This window comes from Antedon bifida, chromosome 6 (assembly GCF_963402885.1).
Source record: "Antedon bifida chromosome 6, ecAntBifi1.1, whole genome shotgun sequence".
In the NCBI taxonomy this organism is placed as follows: domain Eukaryota; kingdom Metazoa; phylum Echinodermata; class Crinoidea; order Comatulida; family Antedonidae; genus Antedon; species Antedon bifida.
The window spans coordinates 8388355-8401773 of NC_136231.1; the positions used below are offsets into that span (position 1 = coordinate 8388355).

At 36.8% G+C, this 13419-nt stretch overlaps 18 non-coding genes across 18 annotated transcripts; all 18 read left to right on the forward strand.

Moving 5' to 3' along the window:
* The first annotated feature begins 822 nt into the window (after positions 1–822).
* Positions 823–941, forward strand: LOC144846004 (5S ribosomal RNA). Its single transcript, XR_013612640.1, has one exon. It is a non-coding gene; the product is annotated as a 5S ribosomal RNA (ribosomal RNA).
* Positions 942–1059: 118 nt separating this feature from the next.
* On the forward strand, positions 1060–1178 carry LOC144846005 (5S ribosomal RNA). The gene has a single exon (XR_013612641.1). It is a non-coding gene; the product is annotated as a 5S ribosomal RNA (ribosomal RNA).
* A 583-nt stretch (positions 1179–1761) lies between these two features.
* Positions 1762–1880, forward strand: LOC144846765 (5S ribosomal RNA). Its single transcript, XR_013613351.1, has one exon. It is a non-coding gene; the product is annotated as a 5S ribosomal RNA (ribosomal RNA).
* A 701-nt stretch (positions 1881–2581) lies between these two features.
* On the forward strand, positions 2582–2700 carry LOC144846767 (5S ribosomal RNA). The gene has a single exon (XR_013613352.1). It is a non-coding gene; the product is annotated as a 5S ribosomal RNA (ribosomal RNA).
* A 1003-nt stretch (positions 2701–3703) lies between these two features.
* LOC144846006 (5S ribosomal RNA) lies at positions 3704–3822 on the forward strand. The gene has a single exon (XR_013612642.1). It is a non-coding gene; the product is annotated as a 5S ribosomal RNA (ribosomal RNA).
* Positions 3823–4403: 581 nt separating this feature from the next.
* On the forward strand, positions 4404–4522 carry LOC144846768 (5S ribosomal RNA). The gene has a single exon (XR_013613353.1). It is a non-coding gene; the product is annotated as a 5S ribosomal RNA (ribosomal RNA).
* Positions 4523–5525: 1003 nt separating this feature from the next.
* Positions 5526–5644, forward strand: LOC144846007 (5S ribosomal RNA). Its single transcript, XR_013612643.1, has one exon. It is a non-coding gene; the product is annotated as a 5S ribosomal RNA (ribosomal RNA).
* Positions 5645–5762: 118 nt separating this feature from the next.
* On the forward strand, positions 5763–5881 carry LOC144846010 (5S ribosomal RNA). Its single transcript, XR_013612645.1, has one exon. It is a non-coding gene; the product is annotated as a 5S ribosomal RNA (ribosomal RNA).
* Positions 5882–6464: 583 nt separating this feature from the next.
* On the forward strand, positions 6465–6583 carry LOC144846769 (5S ribosomal RNA). Its single transcript, XR_013613354.1, has one exon. It is a non-coding gene; the product is annotated as a 5S ribosomal RNA (ribosomal RNA).
* Positions 6584–7586: 1003 nt separating this feature from the next.
* Positions 7587–7705, forward strand: LOC144846011 (5S ribosomal RNA). Its single transcript, XR_013612646.1, has one exon. It is a non-coding gene; the product is annotated as a 5S ribosomal RNA (ribosomal RNA).
* A 118-nt stretch (positions 7706–7823) lies between these two features.
* Positions 7824–7942, forward strand: LOC144846012 (5S ribosomal RNA). The gene has a single exon (XR_013612647.1). It is a non-coding gene; the product is annotated as a 5S ribosomal RNA (ribosomal RNA).
* A 583-nt stretch (positions 7943–8525) lies between these two features.
* Positions 8526–8644, forward strand: LOC144846770 (5S ribosomal RNA). The gene has a single exon (XR_013613355.1). It is a non-coding gene; the product is annotated as a 5S ribosomal RNA (ribosomal RNA).
* A 701-nt stretch (positions 8645–9345) lies between these two features.
* LOC144846771 (5S ribosomal RNA) lies at positions 9346–9464 on the forward strand. Its single transcript, XR_013613356.1, has one exon. It is a non-coding gene; the product is annotated as a 5S ribosomal RNA (ribosomal RNA).
* Positions 9465–10467: 1003 nt separating this feature from the next.
* LOC144846013 (5S ribosomal RNA) lies at positions 10468–10586 on the forward strand. The gene has a single exon (XR_013612648.1). It is a non-coding gene; the product is annotated as a 5S ribosomal RNA (ribosomal RNA).
* A 118-nt stretch (positions 10587–10704) lies between these two features.
* LOC144846014 (5S ribosomal RNA) lies at positions 10705–10823 on the forward strand. Its single transcript, XR_013612649.1, has one exon. It is a non-coding gene; the product is annotated as a 5S ribosomal RNA (ribosomal RNA).
* A 583-nt stretch (positions 10824–11406) lies between these two features.
* Positions 11407–11525, forward strand: LOC144846772 (5S ribosomal RNA). The gene has a single exon (XR_013613357.1). It is a non-coding gene; the product is annotated as a 5S ribosomal RNA (ribosomal RNA).
* A 1003-nt stretch (positions 11526–12528) lies between these two features.
* On the forward strand, positions 12529–12647 carry LOC144846015 (5S ribosomal RNA). Its single transcript, XR_013612650.1, has one exon. It is a non-coding gene; the product is annotated as a 5S ribosomal RNA (ribosomal RNA).
* A 118-nt stretch (positions 12648–12765) lies between these two features.
* LOC144846016 (5S ribosomal RNA) lies at positions 12766–12884 on the forward strand. Its single transcript, XR_013612651.1, has one exon. It is a non-coding gene; the product is annotated as a 5S ribosomal RNA (ribosomal RNA).
* The last annotated feature ends 535 nt before the right edge of the window (positions 12885–13419 follow it).

A 13419-nucleotide genomic window follows, 5' to 3' on the forward strand; every position in this document is an offset into this window, starting at 1 on the left:
AGAGATTAAGACAGTGACTATAAGATCTCTATAATCTTGAACCGCAAGTTAACGAATGTCTACAACCATACCAGGTTGCCTGGGAATATCTGGTGTCGTACACCTGTGTTTATCTTTTTAATAATCCTAAAATATAGTCTTTTTTAAATGTTTACATTTTGACAAAATGTGTTTATACTGTTGATGATAGTATAAGTAAATAAATTCAAACTGTAACCGAAGTTAATCGAAAGTTTTTCAACTAAACTGCCTTGAAAACAACGGTTCTCGTCCGATCATTGAAGTTAAACAAGTTGTTGTTCAAAGACATGTTTGTTGTTGTATGTTGCTGCTGTGGTGACCGTACAAACGTCACTGTACTACGCGGGCGTCCACTTGTGTGCGCGTTTGCTTCTTAGCAACAAAGCGGCCTGAAGCTTTTGTACATGCCGCTATTGTGTTATGCTTCTTTGTACAGTGTTATTGTTTCTTTTATATTGTCTTTTTATTAATTAAAAAACGCCCAACTCAGTAACCGAATGTCTACGACCATACCACGTTGACAACACCGGTTCTCGTCCGATCACCGCAGTTAAACAACGTCGGGCCTGGTTAGTACTTAAAATTATACTAAACAAAGTTTATTTTACCTTTCAATTATGTGTTTCTTGAACAGAAGTGTGTGCAAATACCAAAGTCATGGTTTCAGCAGCTGCTAATTTGAATCCTAGAAAATGTTCTATAATAAATTCCAAAAGTATTAGGTTATAGGATATATGTGTTTGTAGAGATTAAGACAGTGACTATAAGATCTCTATAATCTTGAACCGCAAGTTAACGAATGTCTACAACCATACCACGTTGAAAACACCGGTTCTCGTCCGATCACCGCAGTTAAACAACGTCGGGCCTGGTTAGTACTTGGATGGGAGACCGCCTGGGAATACCTGGTGTCGTAGACCTATGTTTAACTTTTTTAAATTATACTAAACAAAATTTGTTTTACCTTTCAATTATGTTTTTATGACAGTAACAATAAGATCTATCTAAGGTATAATCTTGAACCGCAAGTAACCGAATGTCTACAACCATACCACGTTGAAAACACCGGTTCTCGTCCGATCACCGCAGTTAAACAACGTCGGGCCTGGTTAGTACTTGGATGGGAGACCGCCTGGGAATACCTGGTGTCGTAGACCTATGTTTAACTTTTTTTAAAATTATACTAAACAAAGTTTATTTTACCTTTCAATTATGTTTTTATGACAGTAACTATAAGATCTATCTAAGGTATAATCTTGAACCGCAAGTAACCGAATGTCTACAACCGTACCAGGTTGCCTGGGAATATCTGGTGTCGTACACCTGTGTTTATCTTTTTAATAATCCTAAAATATAGTCTTTTTTAAATGTTTACATTTTGACAAAATGTGTTTATACTGTTGATGATAGTATAAGTAAATAAATTCAAACTGTAACCGAAGTTAATCGAAAGTTTTTCAACTAAACTGCCTTGAAAACAACGGTTCTCGTCCGATCATTGAAGTTAAACAAGTTGTTGTTCAAAGACATGTTTGTTGTTGTATGTTGCTGCTGTGGTGACCGTACAAACGTCACTGTACTACGCGGGCGTCCACTTGTGTGCGCGTTTGCTTCTTAGCAACAAAGCGGCCTGAAGCTTTTGTACATGCCGCTATTGTGTTATGCTTCTTTGTACAGTGTTATTGTTTCTTTTATATTGTCTTTTTATTAATTAAAAAACGCCCAACTCAGTAACCGAATGTCTACGACCATACCACGTTGACAACACCGGTTCTCGTCCGATCACCGCAGTTAAACAACGTCGGGCCTGGTTAGTACTTGGATGGGAGACCGCCTGGGAATACCTGGTGTCGTAGACCTATGTTTAACTTTTTTTAAATTATACTAAACAAAGTTTATTTTACCTTTCCATTATGTGTTTCTTGAACAGAAGTGTGTGCAAATACCAAAGTCATGGTTTCAGCAGCTGCTAATTTGAATCCTAGAAAATGTTCTATAATAAATTCCAAAAGTATTAGGTTATAGGATATATGTGTTTGTAGAGATTAAGACAGTGACTATAAGATCTCTATAATCTTGAACCGCAAGTTAACGAATGTCTACAACCATACCAGGTTGCCTGGGAATATCTGGTGTCGTACACCTGTGTTTATCTTTTTAATAATCCTAAAATATAGTCTTTTTTAAATGTTTAGATTTTGACAAAATGTGTTTATACTGTTGATGATAGTATAAGTAAATAAATTCAAACTGTAACCGAAGTTAATCGAAAGTTTTTCAACTAAACTGCCTTGAAAACAACGGTTCTCGTCCGATCATTGAAGTTAAACAAGTTGTTGTTCAAAGACATGTTTGTTGTTGTATGTTGCTGCTGTGGTGACCGTACAAACGTCACTGTACTACGCGGGCGTCCACTTGTGTGCGCGTTTGCTTCTTAGCAACAAAGCGGCCTGAAGCTTTTGTACATGCCGCTATTGTGTTATGCTTCTTTGTACAGTGTTATTGTTTCTTTTATATTGTCTTTTTATTAATTAAAAAACGCCCAACTCAGTAACCGAATGTCTACGACCATACCACGTTGACAACACCGGTTCTCGTCCGATCACCGCAGTTAAACAACGTCGGGCCTGGTTAGTACTTGGATGGGAGACCGCCTGGGAATACCTGGTGTCGTAGACCTATGTTTAACTTTTTTTAAATTATACTAAACAAAGTTTATTTTACCTTTCCATTATGTGTTTCTTGAACAGAAGTGTGTGCAAATACCAAAGTCATGGTTTCAGCAGCTGCTAATTTGAATCCTAGAAAATGTTCTATAATAAATTCCAAAAGTATTAGGTTATAGGATATATGTGTTTGTAGAGATTAAGACAGTGACTATAAGATCTCTATAATCTTGAACCGCAAGTTAACGAATGTCTACAACCATACCAGGTTGCCTGGGAATATCTGGTGTCGTACACCTGTGTTTATCTTTTTAATAATCCTAAAATATAGTCTTTTTTAAATGTTTACATTTTGACAAAATGTGTTTATACTGTTGATGATAGTATAAGTAAATAAATTCAAACTGTAACCGAAGTTAATCGAAAGTTTTTCAACTAAACTGCCTTGAAAACAACGGTTCTCGTCCGATCATTGAAGTTAAACAAGTTGTTGTTCAAAGACATGTTTGTTGTTGTATGTTGCTGCTGTGGTGACCGTACAAACGTCACTGTACTACGCGGGCGTCCACTTGTGTGCGCGTTTGCTTCTTAGCAACAAAGCGGCCTGAAGCTTTTGTACATGCCGCTATTGTGTTATGCTTCTTTGTACAGTGTTATTGTTTCTTTTATATTGTCTTTTTATTAATTAAAAAACGCCCAACTCAGTAACCGAATGTCTACGACCATACCACGTTGACAACACCGGTTCTCGTCCGATCACCGCAGTTAAACAACGTCGGGCCTGGTTAGTACTTAAAATTATACTAAACAAAGTTTATTTTACCTTTCAATTATGTGTTTCTTGAACAGAAGTGTGTGCAAATACCAAAGTCATGGTTTCAGCAGCTGCTAATTTGAATCCTAGAAAATGTTCTATAATAAATTCCAAAAGTATTAGGTTATAGGATATATGTGTTTGTAGAGATTAAGACAGTGACTATAAGATCTCTATAATCTTGAACCGCAAGTTAACGAATGTCTACAACCATACCACGTTGAAAACACCGGTTCTCGTCCGATCACCGCAGTTAAACAACGTCGGGCCTGGTTAGTACTTGGATGGGAGACCGCCTGGGAATACCTGGTGTCGTAGACCTATGTTTAACTTTTTTAAATTATACTAAACAAAGTTTATTTTACCTTTCAATTATGTTTTTATGACAGTAACTATAAGATCTATCTAAGGTATAATCTTGAACCGCAAGTAACCGAATGTCTACAACCGTACCAGGTTGCCTGGGAATATCTGGTGTCGTACACCTGTGTTTATCTTTTTAATAATCCTAAAATATAGTCTTTTTTAAATGTTTACATTTTGACAAAATGTGTTTATACTGTTGATGATAGTATAAGTAAATAAATTCAAACTGTAACCGAAGTTAATCGAAAGTTTTTCAACTAAACTGCCTTGAAAACAACGGTTCTCGTCCGATCATTGAAGTTAAACAAGTTGTTGTTCAAAGACATGTTTGTTGTTGTATGTTGCTGCTGTGGTGACCGTACAAACGTCACTGTACTACGCGGGCGTCCACTTGTGTGCGCGTTTGCTTCTTAGCAACAAAGCGGCCTGAAGCTTTTGTACATGCCGCTATTGTGTTATGCTTCTTTGTACAGTGTTATTGTTTCTTTTATATTGTCTTTTTATTAATTAAAAAACGCCCAACTCAGTAACCGAATGTCTACGACCATACCACGTTGACAACACCGGTTCTCGTCCGATCACCGCAGTTAAACAACGTCGGGCCTGGTTAGTACTTGGATGGGAGACCGCCTGGGAATACCTGGTGTCGTAGACCTATGTTTAACTTTTTTTAAATTATACTAAACAAAGTTTATTTTACCTTTCCATTATGTGTTTCTTGAACAGAAGTGTGTGCAAATACCAAAGTCATGGTTTCAGCAGCTGCTAATTTGAATCCTAGAAAATGTTCTATAATAAATTCCAAAAGTATTAGGTTATAGGATATATGTGTTTGTAGAGATTAAGACAGTGACTATAAGATCTCTATAATCTTGAACCGCAAGTTAACGAATGTCTACAACCATACCAGGTTGCCTGGGAATATCTGGTGTCGTACACCTGTGTTTATCTTTTTAATAATCCTAAAATATAGTCTTTTTTAAATGTTTACATTTTGACAAAATGTGTTTATACTGTTGATGATAGTATAAGTAAATAAATTCAAACTGTAACCGAAGTTAATCGAAAGTTTTTCAACTAAACTGCCTTGAAAACAACGGTTCTCGTCCGATCATTGAAGTTAAACAAGTTGTTGTTCAAAGACATGTTTGTTGTTGTATGTTGCTGCTGTGGTGACCGTACAAACGTCACTGTACTACGCGGGCGTCCACTTGTGTGCGCGTTTGCTTCTTAGCAACAAAGCGGCCTGAAGCTTTTGTACATGCCGCTATTGTGTTATGCTTCTTTGTACAGTGTTATTGTTTCTTTTATATTGTCTTTTTATTAATTAAAAAACGCCCAACTCAGTAACCGAATGTCTACGACCATACCACGTTGACAACACCGGTTCTCGTCCGATCACCGCAGTTAAACAACGTCGGGCCTGGTTAGTACTTAAAATTATACTAAACAAAGTTTATTTTACCTTTCAATTATGTGTTTCTTGAACAGAAGTGTGTGCAAATACCAAAGTCATGGTTTCAGCAGCTGCTAATTTGAATCCTAGAAAATGTTCTATAATAAATTCCAAAAGTATTAGGTTATAGGATATATGTGTTTGTAGAGATTAAGACAGTGACTATAAGATCTCTATAATCTTGAACCGCAAGTTAACGAATGTCTACAACCATACCACGTTGAAAACACCGGTTCTCGTCCGATCACCGCAGTTAAACAACGTCGGGCCTGGTTAGTACTTGGATGGGAGACCGCCTGGGAATACCTGGTGTCGTAGACCTATGTTTAACTTTTTTAAATTATACTAAACAAAATTTGTTTTACCTTTCAATTATGTTTTTATGACAGTAACAATAAGATCTATCTAAGGTATAATCTTGAACCGCAAGTAACCGAATGTCTACAACCATACCACGTTGAAAACACCGGTTCTCGTCCGATCACCGCAGTTAAACAACGTCGGGCCTGGTTAGTACTTGGATGGGAGACCGCCTGGGAATACCTGGTGTCGTAGACCTATGTTTAACTTTTTTTAAAATTATACTAAACAAAGTTTATTTTACCTTTCAATTATGTTTTTATGACAGTAACTATAAGATCTATCTAAGGTATAATCTTGAACCGCAAGTAACCGAATGTCTACAACCGTACCAGGTTGCCTGGGAATATCTGGTGTCGTACACCTGTGTTTATCTTTTTAATAATCCTAAAATATAGTCTTTTTTAAATGTTTACATTTTGACAAAATGTGTTTATACTGTTGATGATAGTATAAGTAAATAAATTCAAACTGTAACCGAAGTTAATCGAAAGTTTTTCAACTAAACTGCCTTGAAAACAACGGTTCTCGTCCGATCATTGAAGTTAAACAAGTTGTTGTTCAAAGACATGTTTGTTGTTGTATGTTGCTGCTGTGGTGACCGTACAAACGTCACTGTACTACGCGGGCGTCCACTTGTGTGCGCGTTTGCTTCTTAGCAACAAAGCGGCCTGAAGCTTTTGTACATGCCGCTATTGTGTTATGCTTCTTTGTACAGTGTTATTGTTTCTTTTATATTGTCTTTTTATTAATTAAAAAACGCCCAACTCAGTAACCGAATGTCTACGACCATACCACGTTGACAACACCGGTTCTCGTCCGATCACCGCAGTTAAACAACGTCGGGCCTGGTTAGTACTTGGATGGGAGACCGCCTGGGAATACCTGGTGTCGTAGACCTATGTTTAACTTTTTTTAAATTATACTAAACAAAGTTTATTTTACCTTTCCATTATGTGTTTCTTGAACAGAAGTGTGTGCAAATACCAAAGTCATGGTTTCAGCAGCTGCTAATTTGAATCCTAGAAAATGTTCTATAATAAATTCCAAAAGTATTAGGTTATAGGATATATGTGTTTGTAGAGATTAAGACAGTGACTATAAGATCTCTATAATCTTGAACCGCAAGTTAACGAATGTCTACAACCATACCAGGTTGCCTGGGAATATCTGGTGTCGTACACCTGTGTTTATCTTTTTAATAATCCTAAAATATAGTCTTTTTTAAATGTTTACATTTTGACAAAATGTGTTTATACTGTTGATGATAGTATAAGTAAATAAATTCAAACTGTAACCGAAGTTAATCGAAAGTTTTTCAACTAAACTGCCTTGAAAACAACGGTTCTCGTCCGATCATTGAAGTTAAACAAGTTGTTGTTCAAAGACATGTTTGTTGTTGTATGTTGCTGCTGTGGTGACCGTACAAACGTCACTGTACTACGCGGGCGTCCACTTGTGTGCGCGTTTGCTTCTTAGCAACAAAGCGGCCTGAAGCTTTTGTACATGCCGCTATTGTGTTATGCTTCTTTGTACAGTGTTATTGTTTCTTTTATATTGTCTTTTTATTAATTAAAAAACGCCCAACTCAGTAACCGAATGTCTACGACCATACCACGTTGACAACACCGGTTCTCGTCCGATCACCGCAGTTAAACAACGTCGGGCCTGGTTAGTACTTAAAATTATACTAAACAAAGTTTATTTTACCTTTCAATTATGTGTTTCTTGAACAGAAGTGTGTGCAAATACCAAAGTCATGGTTTCAGCAGCTGCTAATTTGAATCCTAGAAAATGTTCTATAATAAATTCCAAAAGTATTAGGTTATAGGATATATGTGTTTGTAGAGATTAAGACAGTGACTATAAGATCTCTATAATCTTGAACCGCAAGTTAACGAATGTCTACAACCATACCACGTTGAAAACACCGGTTCTCGTCCGATCACCGCAGTTAAACAACGTCGGGCCTGGTTAGTACTTGGATGGGAGACCGCCTGGGAATACCTGGTGTCGTAGACCTATGTTTAACTTTTTTAAATTATACTAAACAAAATTTGTTTTACCTTTCAATTATGTTTTTATGACAGTAACAATAAGATCTATCTAAGGTATAATCTTGAACCGCAAGTAACCGAATGTCTACAACCATACCACGTTGAAAACACCGGTTCTCGTCCGATCACCGCAGTTAAACAACGTCGGGCCTGGTTAGTACTTGGATGGGAGACCGCCTGGGAATACCTGGTGTCGTAGACCTATGTTTAACTTTTTTTTAAATTATACTAAACAAAGTTTATTTTACCTTTCAATTATGTTTTTATGACAGTAACTATAAGATCTATCTAAGGTATAATCTTGAACCGCAAGTAACCGAATGTCTACAACCGTACCAGGTTGCCTGGGAATATCTGGTGTCGTACACCTGTGTTTATCTTTTTAATAATCCTAAAATATAGTCTTTTTTAAATGTTTACATTTTGACAAAATGTGTTTATACTGTTGATGATAGTATAAGTAAATAAATTCAAACTGTAACCGAAGTTAATCGAAAGTTTTTCAACTAAACTGCCTTGAAAACAACGGTTCTCGTCCGATCATTGAAGTTAAACAAGTTGTTGTTCAAAGACATGTTTGTTGTTGTATGTTGCTGCTGTGGTGACCGTACAAACGTCACTGTACTACGCGGGCGTCCACTTGTGTGCGCGTTTGCTTCTTAGCAACAAAGCGGCCTGAAGCTTTTGTACATGCCGCTATTGTGTTATGCTTCTTTGTACAGTGTTATTGTTTCTTTTATATTGTCTTTTTATTAATTAAAAAACGCCCAACTCAGTAACCGAATGTCTACGACCATACCACGTTGACAACACCGGTTCTCGTCCGATCACCGCAGTTAAACAACGTCGGGCCTGGTTAGTACTTGGATGGGAGACCGCCTGGGAATACCTGGTGTCGTAGACCTATGTTTAACTTTTTTTAAATTATACTAAACAAAGTTTATTTTACCTTTCCATTATGTGTTTCTTGAACAGAAGTGTGTGCAAATACCAAAGTCATGGTTTCAGCAGCTGCTAATTTGAATCCTAGAAAATGTTCTATAATAAATTCCAAAAGTATTAGGTTATAGGATATATGTGTTTGTAGAGATTAAGACAGTGACTATAAGATCTCTATAATCTTGAACCGCAAGTTAACGAATGTCTACAACCATACCAGGTTGCCTGGGAATATCTGGTGTCGTACACCTGTGTTTATCTTTTTAATAATCCTAAAATATAGTCTTTTTTAAATGTTTACATTTTGACAAAATGTGTTTATACTGTTGATGATAGTATAAGTAAATAAATTCAAACTGTAACCGAAGTTAATCGAAAGTTTTTCAACTAAACTGCCTTGAAAACAACGGTTCTCGTCCGATCATTGAAGTTAAACAAGTTGTTGTTCAAAGACATGTTTGTTGTTGTATGTTGCTGCTGTGGTGACCGTACAAACGTCACTGTACTACGCGGGCGTCCACTTGTGTGCGCGTTTGCTTCTTAGCAACAAAGCGGCCTGAAGCTTTTGTACATGCCGCTATTGTGTTATGCTTCTTTGTACAGTGTTATTGTTTCTTTTATATTGTCTTTTTATTAATTAAAAAACGCCCAACTCAGTAACCGAATGTCTACGACCATACCACGTTGACAACACCGGTTCTCGTCCGATCACCGCAGTTAAACAACGTCGGGCCTGGTTAGTACTTGGATGGGAGACCGCCTGGGAATACCTGGTGTCGTAGACCTATGTTTAACTTTTTTTAAATTATACTAAACAAAGTTTATTTTACCTTTCCATTATGTGTTTCTTGAACAGAAGTGTGTGCAAATACCAAAGTCATGGTTTCAGCAGCTGCTAATTTGAATCCTAGAAAATGTTCTATAATAAATTCCAAAAGTATTAGGTTATAGGATATATGTGTTTGTAGAGATTAAGACAGTGACTATAAGATCTCTATAATCTTGAACCGCAAGTTAACGAATGTCTACAACCATACCAGGTTGCCTGGGAATATCTGGTGTCGTACACCTGTGTTTATCTTTTTAATAATCCTAAAATATAGTCTTTTTTAAATGTTTACATTTTGACAAAATGTGTTTATACTGTTGATGATAGTATAAGTAAATAAATTCAAACTGTAACCGAAGTTAATCGAAAGTTTTTCAACTAAACTGCCTTGAAAACAACGGTTCTCGTCCGATCATTGAAGTTAAACAAGTTGTTGTTCAAAGACATGTTTGTTGTTGTATGTTGCTGCTGTGGTGACCGTACAAACGTCACTGTACTACGCGGGCGTCCACTTGTGTGCGCGTTTGCTTCTTAGCAACAAAGCGGCCTGAAGCTTTTGTACATGCCGCTATTGTGTTATGCTTCTTTGTACAGTGTTATTGTTTCTTTTATATTGTCTTTTTATTAATTAAAAAACTCCCAACTCAGTAACCGAATGTCTACGACCATACCACGTTGACAACACCGGTTCTCGTCCGATCACCGCAGTTAAACAACGTCGGGCCTGGTTAGTACTTAAAATTATACTAAACAAAGTTTATTTTACCTTTCAATTATGTGTTTCTTGAACAGAAGTGTGTGCAAATACCAAAGTCATGGTTTCAGCAGCTGCTAATTTGAATCCTAGAAAATGTTCTATAATAAATTCCAAAAGTATTAGGTTATAGGATATATGTGTTTGTAGAGATTAAGACAGTGACTATAAGATCTCTATAATCTTGAACCGCAAGTTAACGAATGTCTACAACCATACCACGTTGAAAACACCGGTTCTCGTCCGATCACCGCAGTTAAACAACGTCGGGCCTGGTTAGTACTTGGATGGGAGACCGCCTGGGAATACCTGGTGTCGTAGACCTATGTTTAACTTTTTTAAATTATACTAAACAAAATTTGTTTTACCTTTCAATTATGTTTTTATGACAGTAACAATAAGATCTATCTAAGGTATAATCTTGAACCGCAAGTAACCGAATGTCTACAACCATACCACGTTGAAAACACCGGTTCTCGTCCGATCACCGCAGTTAAACAACGTCGGGCCTGGTTAGTACTTGGATGGGAGACCGCCTGGGAATACCTGGTGTCGTAGACCTATGTTTAACTTTTTTCAAAATTATACTAAACAAAGTTTATTTTACCTTTCAATTATGTTTTTATGACAGTAACTATAAGATCTATCTAAGGTATAATCTTGAACCGCAAGTAACCGAATGTCTACAACCGTACCAGGTTGCCTGGGAATATCTGGTGTCGTACACCTGTGTTTATCTTTTTAATAATCCTAAAATATAGTCTTTTTTAAATGTTTACATTTTGACAAAATGTGTTTATACTGTTGATGATAGTATAAGTAAATAAATTCAAACTGTAACCGAAGTTAATCGAAAGTTTTTCAACTAAACTGCCTTGAAAACAACGGTTCTCGTCCGATCATTGAAGTTAAACAAGTTGTTGTTCAAAGACATGTTTGTTGTTGTATGTTGCTGCTGTGCTGACCGTACAAACGTCACTGTACTACGCGGGCGTCCACTTGTGTGCGCGTTTGCTTCTTAGCAACAAAGCGGCCTGAAGCTTTTGTACATGCCGCTATTGTGTTATGCTTCTTTGTACAGTGTTATTGTTTCTTTTATATTGTCTTTTTATTAATTAAAAAACGCCCAACTCAGTAACCGAATGTCTACGACCATACCACGTTGACAACACCGGTTCTCGTCCGATCACCGCAGTTAAACAACGTCGGGCCTGGTTAGTACTTGGATGGGAGACCGCCTGGGAATACCTGGTGTCGTAGACCTATGTTTAACTTTTTTTAAATTATACTAAACAAAGTTTATTTTACCTTTCCATTATGTGTTTCTTGAACAGAAGTGTGTGCAAATACCAAAGTCATGGTTTCAGCAGCTGCTAATTTGAATCCTAGAAAATGTTCTATAATAAATTCCAAAAGTATTAGGTTATAGGATATATGTGTTTGTAGAGATTAAGACAGTGACTATAAGATCTCTATAATCTTGAACCGCAAGTTAACGAATGTCTACAACCATACCAGGTTGCCTGGGAATATCTGGTGTCGTACACCTGTGTTTATCTTTTTAATAATCCTAAAATATAGTCTTTTTTAAATGTTTACATTTTGACAAAATGTGTTTATACTGTTGATGATAGTATAAGTAAATAAATTCAAACTGTAACCGAAGTTAATCGAAAGTTTTTCAACTAAACTGCCTTGAAAACAACGGTTCTCGTCCGATCATTGAAGTTAAACAAGTTGTTGTTCAAAGACATGTTTGTTGTTGTATGTTGCTGCTGTGGTGACCGTACAAACGTCACTGTACTACGCGGGCGTCCACTTGTGTGCGCGTTTGCTTCTTAGCAACAAAGCGGCCTGAAGCTTTTGTACATGCCGCTATTGTGTTATGCTTCTTTGTACAGTGTTATTGTTTCTTTTATATTGTCTTTTTATTAATTAAAAAACGCCCAACTCAGTAACCGAATGTCTACGACCATACCACGTTGACAACACCGGTTCTCGTCCGATCACCGCAGTTAAACAACGTCGGGCCTGGTTAGTACTTAAAATTATACTAAACAAAGTTTATTTTACCTTTCAATTATGTGTTTCTTGAACAGAAGTGTGTGCAAATACCAAAGTCATGGTTTCAGCAGCTGCTAATTTGAATCCTAGAAAATGTTCTATAATAAATTCCAAAAGTATTAGGTTATAGGATATATGTGTTTGTAGAGATTAAGACAGTGACTATAAGATCTCTATAATCTTGAACCGCAAGTTAACGAATGTCTACAACCATACCACGTTGAAAACACCGGTTCTCGTCCGATCACCGCAGTTAAACAACGTCGGGCCTGGTTAGTACTTGGATGGGAGACCGCCTGGGAATACCTGGTGTCGTAGACCTATGTTTAACTTTTTTAAATTATACTAAACAAAATTTGTTTTACCTTTCAATTATGTTTTTATGACAGTAACAATAAGATCTATCTAAGGTATAATCTTGAACCGCAAGTAACCGAATGTCTACAACCATACCACGTTGAAAACACCGGTTCTCGTCCGATCACCGCAGTTAAACAACGTCGGGCCTGGTTAGTACTTGGATGGGAGACCGCCTGGGAATACCTGGTGTCGTAGACCTATGTTTAACTTTTTTTTAAATTATACTAAACAAAGTTTATTTTACCTTTCAATTATGTTTTTATGACAGTAACTATAAGATCTATCTAAGGTATAATCTTGAACCGCAAGTAACCGAATGTCTACAACCGTACCAGGTTGCCTGGGAATATCTGGTGTCGTACACCTGTGTTTATCTTTTTAATAATCCTAAAATATAGTCTTTTTTAAATGTTTACATTTTGACAAAATGTGTTTATACTGTTGATGATAGTATAAGTAAATAAATTCAAACTGTAACCGAAGTTAATCGAAAGTTTTTCAACTAAACTGCCTTGAAAACAACGGTTCTCGTCCGATCATTGAAGTTAAACAAGTTGTTGTTCAAAGACATGTTTGTTGTTGTATGTTGCTGCTGTGGTGACCGTACAAACGTCACTGTACTACGCGGGCGTCCACTTGTGTGCGCGTTTGCTTCTTAGCAACAAAGCGGCCTGAAGCTTTTGTACATGCCGCTATTGTGTTATGCTTCTTTGTACAGTGTTATTGTTTCTTT